Source organism: Canis aureus, chromosome 23 (assembly GCF_053574225.1).
Source record: "Canis aureus isolate CA01 chromosome 23, VMU_Caureus_v.1.0, whole genome shotgun sequence".
NCBI lineage: Eukaryota > Metazoa > Chordata > Mammalia > Carnivora > Canidae > Canis > Canis aureus.
The window spans coordinates 43,453,177-43,475,053 of NC_135633.1; the positions used below are offsets into that span (position 1 = coordinate 43,453,177).

Sequence of the window (21,877 nt, forward strand, 5' to 3'; positions counted from 1 at the left end):
ATAAATTGTAGTCATCTCAAGACTGAGGCTATGTCTTCTCTATTCTCAAGTAAATGGTAATATTAGGTCTTCACAGTTTTCAGGGTACCTTTATATACATTAACTCATTTCCTGCAACACTCACAGGGTGCTTTGTTCCCAGTAATGATAATGATAATCAAAACAGGTGGTGGGAGAGTGGTAATATAGTGGTAGAAAAAGTCCTTGAGAAATTGTATTGAATACTGGATAGAAGTTACAAAGCTGTATGTACCATCAAATTTAAATTGTAATATTTATTTATATGCAGAGACTCTAATTATGGCCAGTGTAAATTGTACAATTGGTCTCCGTAGCCATAATAAAGGAAAAGATAAATGTCAGGAAAATGAGACTCTGATTTAGCCACATATTCTATTTTATTATATATCATTTTTCATTCAACTGGAATATCTTTTCATCTTTGAAATACAAAATGAGAAGGGAATTATCTTACTGAGTTTCTACTCTGTGCTAACACTTTGCTATACTGCTAATGACCTCATGGAGTACTTAACGTGGACACCACTACTTCCAATTGCTCCATGAAGTACAACTAATAATCATCAACTCATGAACTGATAAGGAGAGCAGATAGATAACTTGGAGCCTCATTTCAAACTCAGCTCTAAGTAACTGCAGTGTACTATTTTGTCTCCCATCTAAAGACACTTTTGGGCTTCCTCATGTTCCTAGATACGCTTGAATCTGGTGTTAATCTAAAATCTGTTAGGCAGTAAGTGTTAAACAGTTTTCAAAGTCCTTACAGCCCTGGGTTCATTAACTGATGGCACTGGCCATTTGTCACCTTTTCTTTTTCCTCCTAATCTCTGTTTGTGGCTTTCCAGTGACAGGAGTTTATCCTTGGGACCCAGGCAGATGTGGGTAAGGTGGGTCAAACAGAAGGGTGTCTGGTGGAATCATTAACCACTGCTATCTAGATGACTGCATCATCATCCACGTTGAGTTACTGTTATTTGGAAGTTTCATGTTGGTATAGCTTGGTGCAGGGAAGAGCAGGAGCAATTTGGTGAGAGTGGCCTACATTTTCCTTATTTGTACCGTATTATTTTGTTCTCATCTTGGGTGTGATTTCAGAAAAAATGTGTGTATAGTTTCATCTGATGATACAGCTTCCTTTATAATTCTAGACTTCTGTTTAAAAAAAAAAAAAGACAAAACTACTCACTGCTCTGACTTTGCTGTGTTAGATTCTGGACCATACAAAATAAATTTTGCCATGGATGATAATAACACTACTTACATTTTGACATTGCTTTGTGACTTAAAATGCTCTTTCTGATAAACATTAACTCCTTTACGTTAGCGTAGCTAAGTGAGTTCTGTGAGGTTACACACCCACTGGAGGACATAGATGTATCTAGAACCAGCACCATGCCCCACCCCGCACCCCCGCCCGTTTCCTCGGTCCTAACTTGGTTACCCTTTCTTTGCATTCACCACGCATTCTGATTTACTTCCCTAGAGGCTTTTTAAAACTATGGTAGTAACTTTTTACCCCCTTTAATGCCGTTTTTACCTTCTCTTAGAAAGCAAAACTATGTTTTTCTATATTATAGGAATAGATACGTTATAGGATTGGATGTTGAAATTTTTTATGAAGTTTAGAATTTCCACATAGTAATATCCTTAACCATTGTAGTTCCTTCCATCGCACCTTCTATGTATTTTAATTTTCAAGCCCAGGAAACTGATGAGGAATGATTGCCAGGACTTGTGCCAGGAGGTTGCTGGGGTTGAGGAGAATTTTGGCAAATGTATGTCCAACAGGAGAAGCCATCACCATGGTGCTGTTGGGTTTGTGTTACTGTGGAAGCATCCGTCAGCTCTTTGCCTCCAAGTGCTAAAAATCATGGCTTGACCTGCTGGCAGAATGAATGGCTATTTAGCCCTGCAGCTGTTACTGAATCTCAAGGCCAGACTCTGTTGTCTTCATTTGGTCTTTTGGCATAGAATGGGCTAAACTTGTGTGGGTTTTTGTCTTTTAAGAACATTTAAGTCAGCTGCCAAAGGTTATTTAATGACTTGCATTGTCTAGTGGTTCTCAAACTTAGGAGAGCACATGAATCAGCTGGAGAGTTTGTTAACAAATGCAGCAGCCTGGGCCCTTTCCCTAAAGACTCTGAGTCACTAGGTGTGGGGTAGGGACCCCTGGGGGATCTTCATTTAAGCTCTCCAAGCATTCCTTCTATATGTGGCTTGGAAACACCAGCCTGAATTTCCTTGGGTTCCTTAGAGAGAATGTCTACCACATTATATCTTTTCTGTAAAGTCCTTTTCCTTATTCTTTTGAAAGGCAGGAAATTCAGCTCATATTTTAGATAAATTTCTTTTTTAGTCAAGTTTTACAATCCAAATAAATCTTCTATTATTCATTAGTGGTGATAGTTTTCTGAATGCCTTCCCAATGGATCAAAAATCTATCTCTGTGCTTCAGTAATTGTGGTGCTCCTGTTTTGTGAAACTGCATATGCTGGGAGTAGTTGATTCATTTAGTAGTTTTATGTTCTTGGTTTTTTTTTTTTTTGAGGGGTACTCAGTGAACAAAACCATACCTTTGAATTTTTTTTTTTACCATGCAAAAGCATTTAATAAATGTTTAATAATGTTCACAGTAAATGGATTAACTGGGAGGCCCCCAGCTACAGTGGATTTGATCACAATTTAAATTGCTAGTCTGGAAGATGCAATTTAATCATTTTTCCTTCACAAAGAATGCATTCTTATTCTTTGACACAACAGGAATTCATATTCTTGACTACTCAGAAGTTTCAGAAGGTTTAGAAAGAGCACATTGTATTTTTTTAAACTGTGATTTTCTATTAGATTCTTTTGTAAGCTGCAAACTGGAGCAATGATTTCATTATTTTATTTACCTGAAGCTAAAGAAATCTTTTAATCGGGATAAACAGTTTCTAGTTCAGCACATTCATCATTGATCATTGAGAATATATTTTTGCTGTCAATTACTGTTAATTATAAAATCTCTTTCGTTTACCAAGTATGTATTATGTGCCAGGCATTGTGCTAGGTGCTTTGTGGGTGCTGTTTCTAATTGTCACAGGAATCCAGCAAGGTAGGGTTTCACGAGGCTTGTTCATTCAGGGTCACGCATCTGGGAGTTGTCAGGCTGGGACTGGAACTGAGTGCGGTGGACTCCAAATCTCCTGGGACCCCGTCTTTGCCACCCTAGCATGCCATAGTAACTTTGTTAAGCATGTGTATTATTTCTGCATAACAAACAACCACAAAATCTCAGTGGCTTATGGGAAAGGACAGTTTTTCTTCCTGCTCCCAGGTCTGGGTAACAGTTGAAGCAGCATCTGTGGATTGAATTATAGCCTGCCCCACTGGCCTTCCCATTCCAGGACCCAGGCTGAAGGAGGGCCCACTGTCTGGGGCATGATGTTGTTCTCAGGGTAGAGGTCAGGAGCTCAGGAGGGCTGATGGAAGTTTGTGGTGCCTCTTAAAACCTCTGCTCAGAACATTCCATTAGCCAAAGCAGGTCATAGGGACAAAGCTCAACATTGGAATGGGGCAGAGAGTATTTCTCTTATAGAGGAATGGAGAGGAGTGAATAATCACTGCATCTTAATATAGCCTGGCATAGGATCCATTTATATTTATCTTTCTTTAAGCTGAAGCTGCAGCCAGCATTTCTCTAACATACACGAGCATAGAATGCTTTCTCTATTCCAAATGTTTTGATGGAATCAGTAGAGGCTTAGGAGACTGAAAGTACACGTGGGTTCACAGAGACACCCCAAAGAGGCATCTCACACTTACCAAACACTGTAAAGGTAATTATTATTTTTAGTGTATATACTATTCCAAAAATAAATAAATTTAACTTTATAATTGTGTTCAGTATCTGAACTAGCTCTCTCCCATTTACCTCTCCAGATCCATTTTCTACCTTTCTCTCTGCTTTGTGTCCAGGTCCTGAGTTCTTGGCCTGTCAGCTCCTTTGCTCCCTGACACCTGTTGGTTCTGCCACTGGGAATGTAGAGAAGAGGAGAATTAGGTCAGGGTATTTATCCCTTTGATTCTTTCCATACTGGTTACTGTGGTCTGGCCGTATTCTCTTAGGGGTAGAAACAGCTCCCTGCTGTTGCCAACCCTGGAATACTGCATCATTTTCTCTAATTCTTGTCCACACCTTTGTAAATAATCTGTTTATTAAGTGCTTCTCAATTACCCAGTTGGGAGTATGCCATCTGTTCTCTGTTAGGACCCTGACTGATAAAATATTTTTTATGTAAATATTTCTAAAACAGATTTTAAGTTTAAAAATCTTTCTGAGGGTGATGTTTTCCTGCAAATCCTACTAACTCCAATATCTGCAGGACTGCCCTGTGTGTCGGCACATTTCACTGGAGGCCCGGAGAAAGAGTAGACAGATAGTAATTATCCACTACTCTCATTTTGCAAGAAAAGAAAGTGAAACCAAAAGATTCTGTGTCCCCACTTAGTTTATACTTCCCTTGTCCTGTCTACAATGAGAAGACAATTTTTGCTTTGCTGAAGACCGTCTCCCACCAGACATGGGAAGAAGAGGGATTTGGCTGGATGGTCTGGTACTAGGATCTCTCAAGCTCTCAAATGTTGTGATGCTGTACCTTGGTCTTCTACAGGGAGAAGGACACATTTCAGCTGGTGGCCAAGGAAAGAATAAAGTTCTACAACTGAGTAGTTTTTACTGAGTTAGTTCAACTAAAGAGTTATTTACTAGTGCCAGTGCTGAGTCTAATACTCTTACCTGTAGTCTCTAATCCTCAGATAGTCAAGAGGGGGTGAATGAAAACTAGGAATAGGAAAATTGGTATTGTGAGAAAAATGAGCTTTCTGTCATTGCAGAAATTGTTAGTCCTTGCACAGGTATTTAAAGGGGTGGGTAATTCCTGTAGTAGCATATTTCTTTATATAACATAATAATACATAAGCTTACTTTTCTTCGAGATTTCAGAAATCCTATTTTGTTTTATGGCTGGCTGTCAGTCATTCCAGCCTCTTTTCCCCAAACTTGCATGTTAACTCCTCTTTGACAAGCTGAGAAGTAAGACGGATGTTATTTGGTGGCTTTGGTGCAATTCCTGACAATTCCAGACTAAAAGGCGTTCTCCATCCTCGTTCTTTTTTCAAGGTGATATTTTTACCTCCACCTATCTAAGTCAAAAGAGGCGTATTGAATTTTGGCCCAAGCTTGCCCTTAAAATTTCCACTTGGGACCAGAGGAATGAAGTTATGATCAAGTGACAGCAGAAACTTTTCTTGGCTATGGATTTTTAACCTTAGCTCTAGACTTTTGATCATAATTTTTAAGGGAAAAATAATGTTTCCCAGAGGAGCCCTGAACACTGCACAACATTCAGATGAACTTAGCAGTTATCATGTAAGCCAGGTGGGAGAGAGGATTAGAAGCTTCTGGAAAATAATGAACAGCATTTTTTTTATGATTCTTTTCAGCAGGTGCCTTCTTCTTGACCCTTTCTTAACTATTGGCTGAAGGCAATTTAGGTTTTGATAGAGGATTGTTGGTCTCAATCTGTAATTATGTCGGGGTTGTGTCTCAAGTTTGAGCTGCTTTTATCCTCTGTATGACTAGTAAATGATAAAAATAATGACCACCATGAAGAGGAAGACAAATAGTGTAGCAAGCCAACCATCTGAAAACTTGTGTGGTTCTTTCCTTTGAAATCAGTCTTCCTTTTTTATCAATGAGGAAAATTTTCAGGGGTTTGCCTGGCTCTTCATTTCAGGGATCCCAGTGTGACGTGATGCTGAATTGTTTTTATTTCTTAGGTTAACAGAGAGTAACACCTCAGAAGCCTCATAAGCAGAGGTTACAAAGACTATCAAATGATTACTTCATCTGTTACTGGTTCTGATTTCTGGTAGCTTGCATCTCATTTCAGTGTTCTAAAAAATGTTTTTTTGCAGGTGTTTTGTGTGCACTTTGAAGGATACTTTCATTTACCATTACATTTGGAAGAATTATAGAGTTTGATAAATATTTATGTGATGCCACAACATTCACAATGTATCATTGAAAAGAAAATGAAATGAAAATGAAAATGGGCTGTAGTCTGTATTTTTAGCTTGCTGGTTTTTATGAAAGCCTGTCTTTTTTTTATGAAAGCATGTCTTATCGACAGACAGAATCTACAAAGAGTTGTGTGTAGGATTCAGTTCAATTTATATTAAATTCTGGGCACTGGTATACGAATTATTGAATATAATAGGAGTCTCCAATTTTCTCTTTGGATGTTGGAGGATTTAGTGGCTCCTCTTGGGCCACTCTGTGATTAAATTCACATTTTCATTTGCATAACATAGTTAATATTCTAGTTGCTTTTAAAAAGCAGTATGTTGGTGAGAGTAATACTGAGCTAAAATAACATTGAATATGAAATGTCTTGAGTCAAAAAGTGAATAAAAGTTGAAGGAATTAAGCTAAAAAATTGAGGTCTTTCTCTCTCTCTTTCACACACACACACACACACACACACACACACTAAAAGATATTATGGTGAAAACATAAAGCCTTTGTGATTTATCCCCAAGATTTATAAAATACAGATTAAACAATTTTCATGTTTTTTCCACTTGCTTCCTTAAAAGTCTGAGTCTTCTCCCTCCTTTTCCCTTCTTCCTTTTTTCTTGCCACCTCTTTTCCCCCTCATACCCACATTTGCAGTTCACTGATTCCCTTTAGGCAGAGTACTTTGCACTAAAAAGGATGCACAGATGATTAAGTCAAGGGCTAGTAGTAGAGACAGAAAAGCATGTAATTGCAAACTGTGTGATGCATAAGTGACACAAAGTAAGTGAGTGCCTTGTGCTTGTCATTCATCATGTTTATTGTGGCCTCAGCATCACCCTTTGGCATTGTGGGATGATTTTTACAAATTCCAATTGGAGACAAGACAGTATGAGAGATAACCAGAGCATTAAAGTGAGTTGATGATGATATATAAGCCAGGCTTAATTGTCACGGAATGTCTAAGCCCAGAAACAGATCCAGGTTTTGTGAGGCTTGAAGTACATACTTTGTATCATTTTGGGTGTCTGCTTTGAAGAAAAGTGTAAAAATTTATGACTACAAAATTACTGTATTTATTTGAACCGAGGATAGAAATCACAGCAACTCTCCAGTTTAAACGTCAGCAAACACCACAAATATCACAAAATTTAGAAAAATAATATATTTTGTTGATTAAATTCCTGACATACCTCTCTAATACTTTGTTTCCCCTACATCTTTCTGTTGCATTTTTGGTTTGATTGCCTCTTCAGGGGATAACAATTTTGTAATTGTTTATTTTTTTTTAAGATTTTATTTATTCATGAGACACAGAGAGAGAGGGAGAGAGGCAGAGACACAGGCAGAGGGAGAAGCAGGCTCCATTCAGGGAGCCCAACGTGAGACTCCATCCCCGATCTCCAGGATCTGGCCCCGGGCCGAAGGCGGCGCTAAACCGCTGGGCCACCCGGGCTGCCCGTGTAATTGTTTCTATAGAAAGTATAGAAAGATTATTTCATTTTCCTTCACTGCTGGTGGATTGACTTTTATTTTATTTTATTTTAGTTTAGTTTAGTTTTAAAGATGTTATTTATTTATTCATGAGAGACACAGAGAGAGGCAGAGACACAGAGGGAGAAGCAGGCTCCCTGTGGGGAGCCCGATGCAGGACTCGATTCCAGGACCCTAGGATCATGCCCTGAGCCAAAGGCAGATGCTCAGCCACTGAGCCACCCAGGCATCCCAGAATGTGTTTTTTATTATTGGGAGTTTAGGCACGTCACTCCATGGTTGTGACTTGTTATTGTTAATGCTGTGTAAATTTTCTACATTGGTGTCAAATTTGAAAAAAAAAAAAAAACTCTTGAATTTTTTTTTTCATATGAGCTATAACAGATATATTTTCTGCTAATACTGCTACTTGTCTGTACTCTTTAGACAAAGAGTCCAGTAATTTCCATTTTGAGGAATCTAATCAACAAAAGGAAAAAAGTCATGGTATGTTTATAATTAGTATGCTACATTTCAGGAGAGAACATTCATTTTGACTCTGGGCAAAAACCAAGTCTTCCAGTTACAAGTGTACATATCTAATAATTGGGAAGTTTTCCATAAAGTAGCTTCTGGCTCTGTACATTTGAGCTCTGTTTCTCCTCCCCCTGGCCATAATTGTCATCATTATTGTGACCATTCATGGAATATGTTCATATACTAACATAAGTTCTAGGCTTTCGTGTCCATGCCACAATGTTGGGTCTCTCGGTCCAGTAGGCAGTAGGAGTGTTTTTGGAAGCCATCTCTGCTCTGGGACAGCTAACAACAATTTGTCTATAACTGGAATTGATGGGGAACCACATAAATATATGCTACTGAATGCAAACTAAACATGTCCTTAACTCAATTCTGCCTTATGCCTGCAGCCATCCTATCTGATGATGCAAAATGTAATAGAGGAGAAGTTGGAGGGGAAAGAGAAAGAAGTTTTAAATTATTGTGGTTGAAACATATTACTTTTGCAAAAAATGTATAAAAATGTATAACAAAAAAAATGTATAACCACGTGAACATTGCTAGGGTCCTCCCTGGGGCTTGGAAGCTTTGAGTATGATAGCTTCATGTTAAATTAGCATCTGCCTACCAATGCTAGTAAATGAACATTTTTTTTTTTTTTTCTGAGAGAAGGGGTTCAAGGTCAATGTAGGGAATGACTGAGCTGGACCAGACCACAAAGGCTAGTCCTGATTTGAGGTTGGTGCCAGTGACACTTGCACCAGGTTTAAGATCTTTATCCCACTCTGGTATTTTTGAACCATAGGATAGAAGATCAAGGCTGCATGTGAGTGGGTTCAGCTCCCTAGTGTGTCCAAGTATCTCAAGGAGGTGCTTTGGAAGTTCTGTATCCAAAGCAGCACTTGATGACTAGGAAATCTGCAAGGTCAAGATGTTTAGTGTCTTGAGCTCACTGCCTTTTTGGAGCAATTGCCTGGTGAGAGAATTGCACTGTTCCTTGGACCCACTCTCTTTTATAGCACCCATTTGAGAATTCAATGATAAGATACACCAGGATCCGGAAACAAATTAAAAGGGCCTTCGAGAGCTGTGCTAGTAACTGTCAGAGTTCTTTTATTTAGACTCCTTATCTGTACCCTAAAATCATGACTTGGGGATTTCCCCTAAATCTTGAGGGTTTTCGTTGAACCATCATGTCCACATTAATATTAAAATTTATATAGAAAAAAATAATAAAATTTATATAGATAATCTAATTTATTGCTATTCTAATGTATATATCAGTAGCACACCTCACAGCAATTTACCTCCCCATGGGCTGCTGGCATTGATAGGATGTTTCTGATTTCATTGACTGGAACCTGATAAAGTCCTGTAATTATTAAAAATCCACATTGACTTGAGGTTAGTTTTGACAGGGAATTCTATACTTGGGATATCATATCAGCCAGGATAAGGCCCTGAGATCCTGATTGAGGTCATGGAGATGAAACATAATGTTAAAGTCTTCTCCGGAAAGTCCATGCCCACCTTCATGCAGATCACACATCTCTCCCCAGACCTGGGTAGAGTTGATATATTTCTCTCTCACCCCTTGAGGATACTTCTAGAGGAATGTTCACCACATGGTTAAACCGAACGAGCTTGGAAATGAAAACACAGTGATTTAGTTTTGGATAACAATTTCAGAAAAACATTGTTATAGTTGCAAAACATGCAGGTGTAGTCCTATCTATACTGTTCCCCCAAAGGGCGAATAATCACGATTGGAGTGGGTGAGAATTCCATTTATGGTCACTAAATTCTTGTGTTTCTTAAGTAGGATAGTGTACATACTTCAGGGTGTTAATGCTAAGTTAGGATTCTATATTCCACAGTGATACAGCACAGCTGCATAATGTATAGTAGTAATACCTTGCTAATTGGGAACTTCCTAATTTGGTAGGGTACATTCAAGAATTAGGATGTAAGCAAAAAATTGCTGTTGGAAGCCTTGTAAATAGCCTTTAAAAAGAATTTGCGCTAACATCTCTGAACTCTTGTTTTTTGCCCAGACCTTACTTACTTTTACTTTGCACATAATTCTAATAAGCTATACTTCCTGATCCCTGTCATACAGTATTTTAGAAATTGCAAAGCAGAGATATTGCTGTAGAGAAAAGGCTTAATAACGACAGTGAGAAGTAACCCTGTTACCCTGTCTGTAATCGGACAGCGAGAGAAATAGGTAGCTAACCCACATTGTGTGTTTGTTAAATGCCAGACATTAAATAAGTATTAACTCATTTGCTTTTCACAAGGATTCCATGAGGTGGTACTCTTCCTATCCACATCTTCTGGATGAGGAAACAAAAGCTAGATTTTAAATGACTGACCAAGATCTCATAGCCCTGCTAGAGCTAGGATTTAAATGAGGCAGGCCAGCACTGGGTCTAAGCTCTTAATCACTACACTTCAGACACTCTCTGGATAAACAGCCCTAAGTGTCTCCTTAAGGGCTATAACCCAGAGGGAGCCCATCGCTTCATTACCACGCGGTATAATAACTGATCATTACAGAAGAGCCCCAATCATTGGAGAGGCCCAGCTCCCTAGAAAACAGACCCTGGGGCGAAAGTTACAGTGCAGGCTAATGTTTTATTAAGGGTGTGATCCCAGGGGAGCTCGGGTGAGGGTGGAGGGAAAAGGAAGCCAAGCCTGAAGGAAGGGAGACCAAATATAAATTGATACATTATTAAATTGGTTACAGCTTCACGACAAAACCCAGTGTGTTTCTCAGGCTCCCTGTGTCTCCAGGGAGGCCACTAGAAATGCTACATCTTAGACTACTCGACCTGGAGGGGAGGATAAGCAGTTCCCCCGTTGGCCCTTTCCCATTCTTGACCTCTTACTGAGCAGCTTTGCCCACCCGGGCATTAAGTCCTCAACTCTTCTGTGTTGCGCTTGTTGTGACTGGACAACTGGAAGAAACCAGTGCTTTGTTGGCATGTTCTCTTTTACCTGGCAGTGCTCAGGGTTTGGGGGGGAAGCCCACATTTTTCTGTTGTAGTAGCAGGCATTCCTGTTGGGAAGGTAGGGGACAGGTTGAGGCCTGGTGAAATGGGCAGGGCTGAGCAAATCTTGGCACCGCACAAACTGGATTTGGGCACGGAAGGTGAGTATCTGGGAAAGATTTTTCACCCAAACCACAAAAGCTAAAGAAGCAAAACTCAACCTATGCAATTGTAATGCCTACCTGGGCAGATGCTCAAACACTTAGAGAACTCAGCTACGCAAAATGACACATTTCCCAAAGGCTCTGATTTGTCAAGGCATTGTGATTCCTGTTTCCCTGGCCCTTAGAACTACAAGGGAAGAGTGCCAGCACTTTGTATTCTTCGATTGATGTGGGCAAAATGTCTTTTTAGTCTCTCTCCTTTCTTGTGAGCATGTGACATCTGAGTGCTGTTTTATCAAATGCGTGTGCATGAACTCATGGGCTGGAAATGCAAAGGGAGGTAGAGGAGCTGGAAGGGGAGAGGGTCTTCTGAGAGTTTTGTCTGCTGAACTGACTTCCCCATCTTGATTCCTTGTCACAGAGTAATAATCACCTTCGTTATCCTCCTCCTCAGCAGCATCCCCACTCTCAGCACTCAAGGAGGGTCTGCTCTCTGCTAGATGCTCTGCAGGGTGTTTCTCGTACTTGAGCTCACTCAATCTTCGCATTAAACTTATGAGGCAGGTAGTGTTATTATCCCAGATTTATGACTGCTGGAACTGAAGTTTAGAGAGGTTAAATAACTTGCCCAATTGCACAGAGCTAGTAAGTAACAGAGCCAAGGCTTCGACTCATATTGTCTTATTCTGCAGCCTGGCTCTTGTCCTGACCCTACGTTGCTCTTGGGGTCTGCACATCTGGGATCTCCCAGAAAAATGCCACTCCACCCCACTCTGTGCAGCCCATTTCCTCATGTGCCTCTGTTGTTAGGAGCTGAAAGGGAATATCTGGAGTATACAATCATTATAATAGGCATTGTACATTATATTATGTAACATATAATGTAGACTACGTAAATGTATTCAATATAACAAACGCACCATATATAATACAATTTATAATATAAAATAACTACAGTAGTATATGTGTTACACATAATTTATATGATATGTTATATGTTATATCATATTTATTATATTAGTTGAGCACCAACTCTGTGCCAAGCATTGTTCTAGGCACTGAATTAGACCAGTGAACCAAATGGACAGAAGTCCTTTTCTTTGTAATATTCGAACGGGGAAGTAGATAATAGTCAAGATAAGTATAATGAAAAAAAAAAAAGAAAAAAAAAGAAAAAAAAAGATAAGTATAATGTGTGTCAGGTGGAGTTAAGTGCTAAGCAGAAAAGTAATGCAAGTAAGGGAGAAAGAAAGTGTAACAGATGATAGTGGATTCCAAAGAAGGCATCCTAAGAGGACGACCTTTTGATAATGTCCTGAAGGACTTTTAGATTTGTAAGCTGGTTATTTCAATGTGAGAAGGCAATAAAAATGGGGAGCAAACTTGGTTGATTGCCACAGACATACTCAGGTAATTAACAAAACCACTATGAACTAACTGTAGGGAGAATATAATATGAGAGACAATTATTATAAGTGCAGATTTGTTAAACGCTGAAGTATCCTGTTTAAAAGTATTTTCCAGTTAATCAAAAGGCTTACTGTAGATGTACCCCATCTAGATGTCCTTTAACTCCAGCACACCTACCTCATAAGAGGAACAACTTTTTTACTGCCCCCTCTCTTATTAATTATACTTATTTCCCATCTTCCTTATGGAGTCCTGTTTTTCTGAGTATGGTTTTGTAGCAATTGTATTTTTATTATCATTGATTTTATTGTCTTTAAATCTATTGGATTGAGTGTCTGCTGTGTCCTAGCTGCTGACATGGAGGTTGGTCCCTTACTCAGAGGACTTCCATTCTGATGGGGATGATAAAGCATTCAGGTATTTTCAAGGAGTTACAATAAATTAATATACTTTCTGCTAAAATTATAATTGAACTGGATTTTCTTTTAGAAGTCTCATTACCTTGGAGTTATTTAAACTAAGAGAAAGAGGCTATAATGTTTGCATGCAGTACATATTTGCTTCTTTACCAATTATGACAAATTGCAAGGAATTATGTAGTGCTGCACTCGTGATCCATGCTAAACCCTGGCATTTTCAGTTGTATGTAATTTAAGGAAAGGTCTCAATACTTTGAGTAGTAGCCAATATGTAGTAGTAGCCAATACATAGAGGCATGCCCTAGGTGGACATAGGAATGTAGTTTAGAAAAGAAAGAGAAATATCACACTGGAAAGACTCAATTTCTTCAAAATCATTGAGCAAGAAAAGCAATGTTGAACTTCCATACTGATTTTACACACCTTCTATACAGTACCTTGCGTTATATCCAAGAGCAAAAGTTAAGATTCTCCTCTTTTTTTTTTTTTTTCTCCTCTTCTTATTTTTTGTAAACAACTATAGACTGTACTTGGATGACTTTCCCCCTGGATTTTACCTGGGACTAGCCACTTAAGTTTTTCTTTAAAAGAGGCTAGGTTTGGCACTTTTATACTGATGTCACCTAAGGTTCATATTTCTTGAGTTCTCAGGAAGATTCATATTCTTTATAGCTGATACAGCACAAGCTGGAGCTCCCACTAAGCCAACCTGAGGATACAAAATAGGCCAGTGTCAACTTTTTGCTCAGATTTCTCCAGTTTATTTTGTGCATCAATTTGTGTAACAATCTCATTCATGTTGGTCTCCAGTACCATTCATACCATCACCATTTCTGCAGAATACTGTGAACCTTGTCTACATGGAAAATTAAATTCACTTTCCAGATATTTTCAAAAACTTTGTGTGGTGTTTTCAAAAAACACCTTGAGTTCCAGAAACAATATGAAAGATTTTTAGGAAGCAGGGAGGGGTGGGTTTGGGAGTCAGATCTGGTTATACGTAGTTAAGCAATCCATGATTCTTGGGCTGCTTATGTGATTGAATGAGGTCTAAAATGCCAGGTTTACTTTCTGAAGAATCCATACAGAAGACAAGATATAATGCTGCATGGGTCTATAAATCAGTTTGTTGTCAGATCTTTCAATTAACAATCCTCCTGCCAGGAAATCACATTATCATCTCTCTTAGATACCAAATGGAATGCCTCCCTGATGATTTGCTGTCATGTGTCTTCACTGATAGAACTTGGAGAGCCATGGCTTCCCTTAGGTGTTGAAGATGAAGATCACCTTGAGGAGGATCCTTCCCCACCTGATCCCTCCCACAGGTGGACACATGTGCACACGCACTTCTGAGTGGCTGCGTGAGGCCTTGAACTGGATTTTTAAAAACTCTTTGGGGCAGGCACCTGGGTGGTCCAGTCAGTTAAGCATCTGACTCTTGGTTTCCTCTCAGGATAATGAGATCAGTCCTGAGTTGGGGTTTCATGCTCAGTGTGAAGTCTGCTTGAGATTCTCTTTCCCTCTCTGTCTGCCCCTTCTGCTCTCTTAAGTAAATACATTTTTTAAAAAATAAAAACTCTTTAATGATTCTTTGGAGCACAGTTAGCCCACTGCTCTGAGTTGACAAATGAGGAAGATGAGACTTCCTGAGAAGAGTGACTTTTCCATGGCCCTACAGCTAGCTCATCAGGGAGCCTTGGATTCAGGACTTGTAAGCATGAGTACTGTTTTGCTCAGAGCTGTCTTCACAATTCAGGAGATGTTTTTGATGTTTTGGGTTGTCATCGTTAACCATATTTATTGCCAAGAGGTATGGTTACTGGCTTGGCTGTAAGAAACATCATCACCTTTTACTAGAATGGCTGATGTTAGAGTTGACTCTGTGTGCATTTCATACATCGGAAGTTTTTAGATGATCATCCTTTATGGAGTTTTACAACTTAATCTTTTACATTCTGTTTTCTACTGACCTAAAAACATCATACCTAACATTTGAAGCAAAGATGAAAACACTTTTTTTTTAATCCCTCATCCTCAGTTTTTAGTCACAGAACTCTTTAAATTCAATCATTAGTATATACAAACACTCCTTTTCCCAAAGTGGTTTTTCTACTCTGCAATTATTGTGTTGTTTTGGGGAAGATAAATAAAACCAACATTAAAACATTAGACACTAAAATGAGAAACAGTAGCATTGCCATTATAAAATATTAGGGAGCTATTAAAAACATGAACAAATACAAACCATCTCCCTGTGGCTCCTGGGCCGGGGTGTGTTGAATGAAGTGATGCCCTCTGGTACGCTGGCTTCCGCATGTGAACTCTGGGATATTGGAAATTCTTTGCTGGGATTGACTGGCCAGACCACTTAGATAGGGGTGGGTGTGAAAGAGAGGCTTCTGCATTCTTTTGTTCATTCAAAACAATGCAGTTTCTCCAGCTGTGAGGTCAAATTTCCAGCCTTTTGTAAAATTAAATTGTCTGCTTTGTATAATACTGTTTCAAGCAGTTTTGTTTTCAGGCAGACAGCTACAAGTGGGAAAGCAGCCCATATGAAAAACAGGAATATGGTGTTGGTTCTTGGGCAAAGAGTTCATCATTCGGGGGACCTCGAATGCTAACTTTACATGCAGAGCTTGGTAACCAGGTTTGGGTAGATGACCTGTTGCTTTCAAGATTTCTCTCTGTTGCAGGGAAATATTCCCAGTTGGCACATGGGATTCTTAATAAAGAGGTTGGAATCACTAGCCTTTCTGTGTTTTGGCTTCTCACCAGAAGGTAAATAAAGATGAGAAGTTTTCTCTCTCTCTCAGATGGATCCTAGAATCTCCCATTTTGGATAGTCAAGTGTGGTTTTGTTCACTTGGGTGTTTGCTGTTACTGTTTTTAGTGTTTCTGAGTTACTCTGACTTGGTGAATCCTGAATAGACATATGAACCCCAAATAATTGTACTGAGAAATGCAGAAATTATTGAGCAAGGGCTATTGGATTTCCATAAGTAAGCAAATATATCCTAAGAGCTCATGGGTGAAAATTGCTTTTTATTTAATGAGTCATTTTTATTGGAAGGTAATGATTATGTCCAGGCCATAAATACAGTGTAAATTCCTTTCAGTGAACATTAAAAATGACTTTCAATTGGAAGCAGCTCTAAAGGCTTCAGAACATTGAGGCTTCAAAATTTCAAACCTGTGCATTCTCTACTGTCTGAATATGAGAAAATGGATGAAACCCAGCAAGAGCTCACATGCAGGAAGAGATGCTTATGACCGTGCAACAGCAACCTGAAGAGAACATATAATGGTTAAAAATTTTAAGATGTTGCATGCATCATCTTATTTTACTGTCACAGGCACCCTGTGAGTGATCTATCCTCTTCACACTTTGTAAGTAAGAAAACTGGGGCACCCGGGGTTTAGGGACTTGACCAAATACCTCATCTTTCCTACATATCATACTACCTCTTGTGTTTATGAATGTGTGATTTCTTAGGACTAGCAATTTGAGCAATTTGTCTTCCAAGTCTGAATAATTTTTCTTTCAGGAATATTTGTCCGGGAACAAGAGTTATTCCTGGTGGTTAAACTTCCTTGCTTATTTATACAGGATGATTTTTAAAAATTCAGCTGTGCTCCACATATACCTGGGAAATAAAAACTGTTGCCCAGTTATTTTAAATCATATTCAGACTATGCTGTCTGTATTGATATTTTGTTCAGCTGCTCAGAGAGCAAATGATAGAACTTTTCCAGTTGACATTTATGCTACCAAACTCTCCAACTGGTGCTTCTAACTCTCTGTATGAGAGCAGCTGGTTTTGTTAGAATTGCTGTGTGTGCCTGAGATATGGGTGTATAGGCCTTGCTAGTCACACCCTGGCAATACTCTATTTTTGTTCAGTGTTAGCAGCATATTTGTCTTATTCCTTCTGCTTGATTGTAAGTTCCTTGAAGGCAGGATGTATTTCTCTAAATAAATATGCACCATTGTGTCCTGTGCCTTTCCTGGTCAGAGCTTGGCATATGATCACTGCTGAGTAGGTACTTTTGAAAAGAGAAAGAGAAGGAGAAGCTGGGCTGTGTATATTCAAATGCTACTCTCTGTCTCTGTTTCATTCCTTTCTGGAGGTCGGGTTAGATGGAGATATGTTTCCTGGCCATCAGCTTCACCTCTGAGCATGTGGAGATTTGTTCCATTACCTTCTTTTTTCTTCTGTGGTTCAAAGCTTTGAATAATGTATATGTAGACAAAGGAAATTAAGATACAGATGATCTATGAGGAGCTTTAGTCAAATACTGGAGTTTGGGGTTTATTTTTTCCCCAGCCATTTAAGGAAATGGCAAAAATAATGATAATAGCTTACATTTTAAAATATATTTGGTTTTCAATCATTTTCTATTCATCTCATTGACTCCATAGTAAGTAGCTTATGGCTTCTTTCTTCCTAACAGAGTCAACAAAATGTTCGTGGAGCTGCCTATCACTTTCTTATACATGCAGTCATTTCAGATTTCCAGTGCTTTCTTTAAAAAGAGAGATTTACTTTTTATTTTATTTTATTTTATTTTATTTTATTTTATTGTTTTAAAAGATTTTATTTATTTATTCATGAGAGAGAGAAAGAGAGAGAGAGAGAGAGAGAGAGGCAGAGACACAGGCAGAGGGAGAAGCAGGCTCCATGCAGGGATCCCGATGTGGGACTTGATCCCGGGTCTCCAGGATCAGGTCCTGGGCTGAAGGCGGCACTAAACCGTTAAGCCACCAGGGCTGCCCTACTTATTTATTTTAGAGAGAGGGAGAGGGGGAGAGCACATGCACGCTTGGGAGAGGGACAGAGGGAGAGAATCCCCAAGCAGACTCCCTGCTGAGCTCAGAGTCTGATGCCAGAGCTCGATCTCACAACCCATGAGATAATAACCTGAGCCAAAACCAAGAGTCAGATTAACCTACTGAGCCACCCAGGCGCCCCTCCAGTGCTTTCTTGTCACCTGGCTCGTTCTTTTACAGTGTGTTTAAAGCTCTCTGGGCCAATTCTTAGGCTGCTTTTCTGATGGACTTAGTCCTCAACATAATTTTTTTTTAATTAACTTTCTTCACTTCTATCTTTCAATAAAGTCCGATAAGCCTATTACTGATAAGTTCAGCTCACCAGGCAGCTTCAGCAGGTGCTGCTTCCCAGATCCCATTTGGAACTTTGGGTTCATTTCCAGCAACAGTTTTCTATAGAAGGTGTTCATGTTATTTTCAATGTGCCAAGAACCTCGAATTTCTTCTTTAAGAACTCCTCTCTTAGAGATGTTGTTAATATATTAATCTTCAGGTCCTTCAACTTCTATTTTATATGCACTGCCCTTTTTGATTTATCTTTGCAAAAGTACTTTAGTGTTTTTCCAAGTTAGGTCTTTGGTCTTGTGACCTTTCTATTGCCCTCCCATCCATATGCTTTCTGTAGACAAGAATTTTCTGACTTCTTTAGAAATTGTCTCATTTCGGGGTGCCTGGGTAGCTCAGTCAGCATCTGATTCTTGATTTTGGCTCAGCTCTTGATCTCAGGGTCATGATCTCAGGGTTATGAGCCTTGCATTAGGTTCCACACTCAACTGGGATTCTCTCTCTCCTTTTCCTCTCCCTCTGTCCCTCCCCCTGCTTGCACTCTCTCTCAAATAAATTGCAAAAAATAATATTTGATCTTCTCTTTCATTCAGTCTTCTTGTTCATGAAGAAATACTCTTTCTCCTTGAGAAACCATAGTTTTAAAGCTTGATCCACAACCAATTAATTCATACTAAATGAGTTATTTTATATATAGCATAGAGCACAGTGTTTCTATTCCTTATATATTTATTTCAGCTTCCTCACTCCAAAAGGAATTTAATGGGCATTACTGATGATCAGTAGCACCTGCCCTTTACCGTCAGACTTTCATAAGTGTAAACACAAATGCATTCATTTATCTAACATTTCTGTATTTGCTGAGCCATGGCTTCATTTTTCTTCTGACAGGTAACACACACAACTTTTGATGGAGTTACCCTGTTGGATGGGGCCAAGAAAATTGTCCCCACCAGCAGGAAATCATCTCTTCTGTATATATCAGGCAATTCTAAGACTCTTTGGTGGTAATCCAGACCAAGGGGGATTATTCTATCTTTGCCTTGTCAAAATCACTTTGCTTGACTGTAGATGAGAAAAACGCCTGAAACTTTGGACTGGGACTGTTTATTTTCTGATAGCTGGGAGACTCTTATGAATAAATAATAGAAAGATTTGCAGGTAAGCTCTTGGCTTTGGTGTCCACATCTGTTCATATTCAGGGCCAGAATCTTCACAAATATGATCAAAAATATCCTAAGTACTAAAGAAAAAAAATCAAGATTTTTTTCATTTAGGTTCAAACTTTCTATTTGTTACTATTTCAGAAATGCTAAAATTACTAGAAAAGAGTCTTTGGAGTGTAAGAATGTGAGCTTCTTAGTTCTATCCATATAAGGAAGAAACTCAAGGAGACTCAAACCAGGTTCTGGAAGATTAATGTCCTAGAGTGGGGCTGTGAGGTTAGATGAAGTTGAAGGCCAGCTCAAAGGGATTGATTAGGTCATTAACTGCAAGATTATTTAGAGGAAGTAACTGTGAGAGACAACAAGATGGATAGTGCCATCACTTGATGATATTGTTGGGTTGGAATTCCATCGTTTAATCAGACTCTTGAGTGTATGTGTGCGCATGCATATGTGTGTTTAAGGAGGCTAGTTACAGGTGAGGTCTTGTTCTCAAAATAAGTGGTGTTAACTTTTATAACAGGGATCATATATAGGAAATGTTAAATTTTAAAACAAAAGTGCATATGCACCTGTCACATAGAGGATCTCATCTTCAAAATCCCAATTTGTGGTTAACCTTTCTTACTTATGGTGTATCTTGCTAATGCCTAGAGTGAACAGTTTGGAGCTGGTATGTGAACATTCCACTTCTCTGTGGCCCTCAGTGTTTTGTGGTCCTCAATCGGTTCTGTATGTCCCTGTCATCTTCCTCCAGTCAGACTTGGCTGTCTGCTTGATCCTCCAGCTGTGGTTTATACAGTTGTTTCCTTTCTTCTTTCTTGAACACCCCAAAGGACATCATGTTGTGTATGCTCCATCATGTGAGGGACTGCCCATGTGATCTTCACAGCCACCCTGTGAGGAATAATTGTCCCCACTTCAGAGACAAGGATATACAGCATATTTAGCTCCCTTCATAATGCCGAGGCCAAACCCAGATCCTTTCACCCCTAGGCCAACTCTCTTTTGAAGGGAGAACCTCTTGGCAGTGCTTCAGTCTTTGGTTTAGCAGCTAGGATTTGCCTATGAGTTGGGAAAGACACAGGGTCACATTTTCACGAGTGGGTGCCGTAACAGAGTCCTACCACATGCCCTCATGCCCTTAGCTGACTTTTCGCTGTCAATGAGCTGCTGATGGGATGTTGTACTTAGGGAAACCTTGGAATATGCCTATTTTTGTTTTTTGTTTTGTGGAAGTGAAATTCACATAACACAAAATTAATCATTTTAAGGTGCCAAGTTCAGTGGCATTTAGTACCTTTAGAGTTGTACATTCACAATGTTGTACATTCAAAACTGTGAATGTAGTACCACACAACTACTTCCTCCCTTGAGTACCCAGCTCCCTATTCCCCATTCTCCCCAGCACCTGGCAACCACCGGTCTATTTCGTGTCTTCTGTATTTGCTTTTTGTAAGCGTAGAGTATAGCCGTAGTAAAGAACGGAATGCAACATGATTCAATTACCCCAATGTTAAAAGAGAAGGTAGGATCTTAGGGACTGGGATTTCTTTTATGTTATCATAAATCCAGGAGGTGAGTTTCAAGAATAAAACTGCATTTTGATTTATCTTCCCTTTTGTAATAAAAGAAAGATGTTAATTTTCTAAAGCACCTTTGATCTGACTTTTAAGATGTAAACTCATATATTTTTGCTCAAGCAGATAGGCAGCTAGCTGAGGGATAATTAATTGATGAACTATATATTTTTTTTCATTTTAAAATTTCTTTTGGTGAATCCTAGTGACAGTCTGGGAAATTTATGGATTAATCTCCTATTTTAAGTATCCCATTCCATTTTTTTTTCATTAAGGGAAATACTTTTGAAACATCGAATGTTCATTATGGGAAAATGAGAGTACCAAGCATTAAAAACGGAAGGAAACATGAGATGCTATCTTTTTCTCAAACATTGGAGTTTGTGTCCCTTCAGCAGACTTTATGCTTTATGAGTTTTTGTTGCTTCTTCATTGTAGTATTAGTTACCTTCAGAGGGCCAGATAAATGCGAGGATATCAAGGAGAAAATTGACCTCTTTGGCTTAAATCAAATTGCAAATTATGTTAGGAGACTGGAGACTTCACCAAAACGCCTTGTATTAAGGGGCAAGAGCTGGGTTTTCCTTTGATTCCAGATTTTAATATCAAGTTCCAGTTATTTAATAGTAAAAAAACATGGTTTCACATGTATTTTTAATGTCTTCAAGTTTAAAAGTTGCATGAGGCTTAAACTGGCCCTTACAAGTGGATTTCAGAACTGGTATTGAAAATATAAAAATCACTGCAACTCAGTGGAGGGTTAGCTAGAGTATCATTTTCAGGAATAAGCAATATTTACATTGTATTTTTTTCTGTATTTTCTTCAATTTTCACTTGGTAAATCTGGTTGGTATTAAAGTGACAAAGCTCCTGTAGTTACCTGCTCAGGTGCTTTCTCCTAGAAGGGCACCTTTTGTTTAGAAGGAGGCCCATTATGGACGATGGAAAACCCAGAAAG

At 39.0% G+C, this 21,877-nt stretch overlaps 1 protein-coding gene and 1 pseudogene across 4 annotated transcripts in view; one reads left to right on the forward strand and one right to left on the reverse strand.

Moving 5' to 3' along the window:
• The window catches only part of FAT3 (FAT atypical cadherin 3), a 648,833-nt gene that overhangs the window by 146,396 nt on the left and 480,560 nt on the right, over positions 1–21,877 (forward strand). The window lies entirely within an intron of this gene.
• Positions 5,038–14,395, reverse strand: LOC144295548 (AP-3 complex subunit sigma-1-like; annotated as a pseudogene).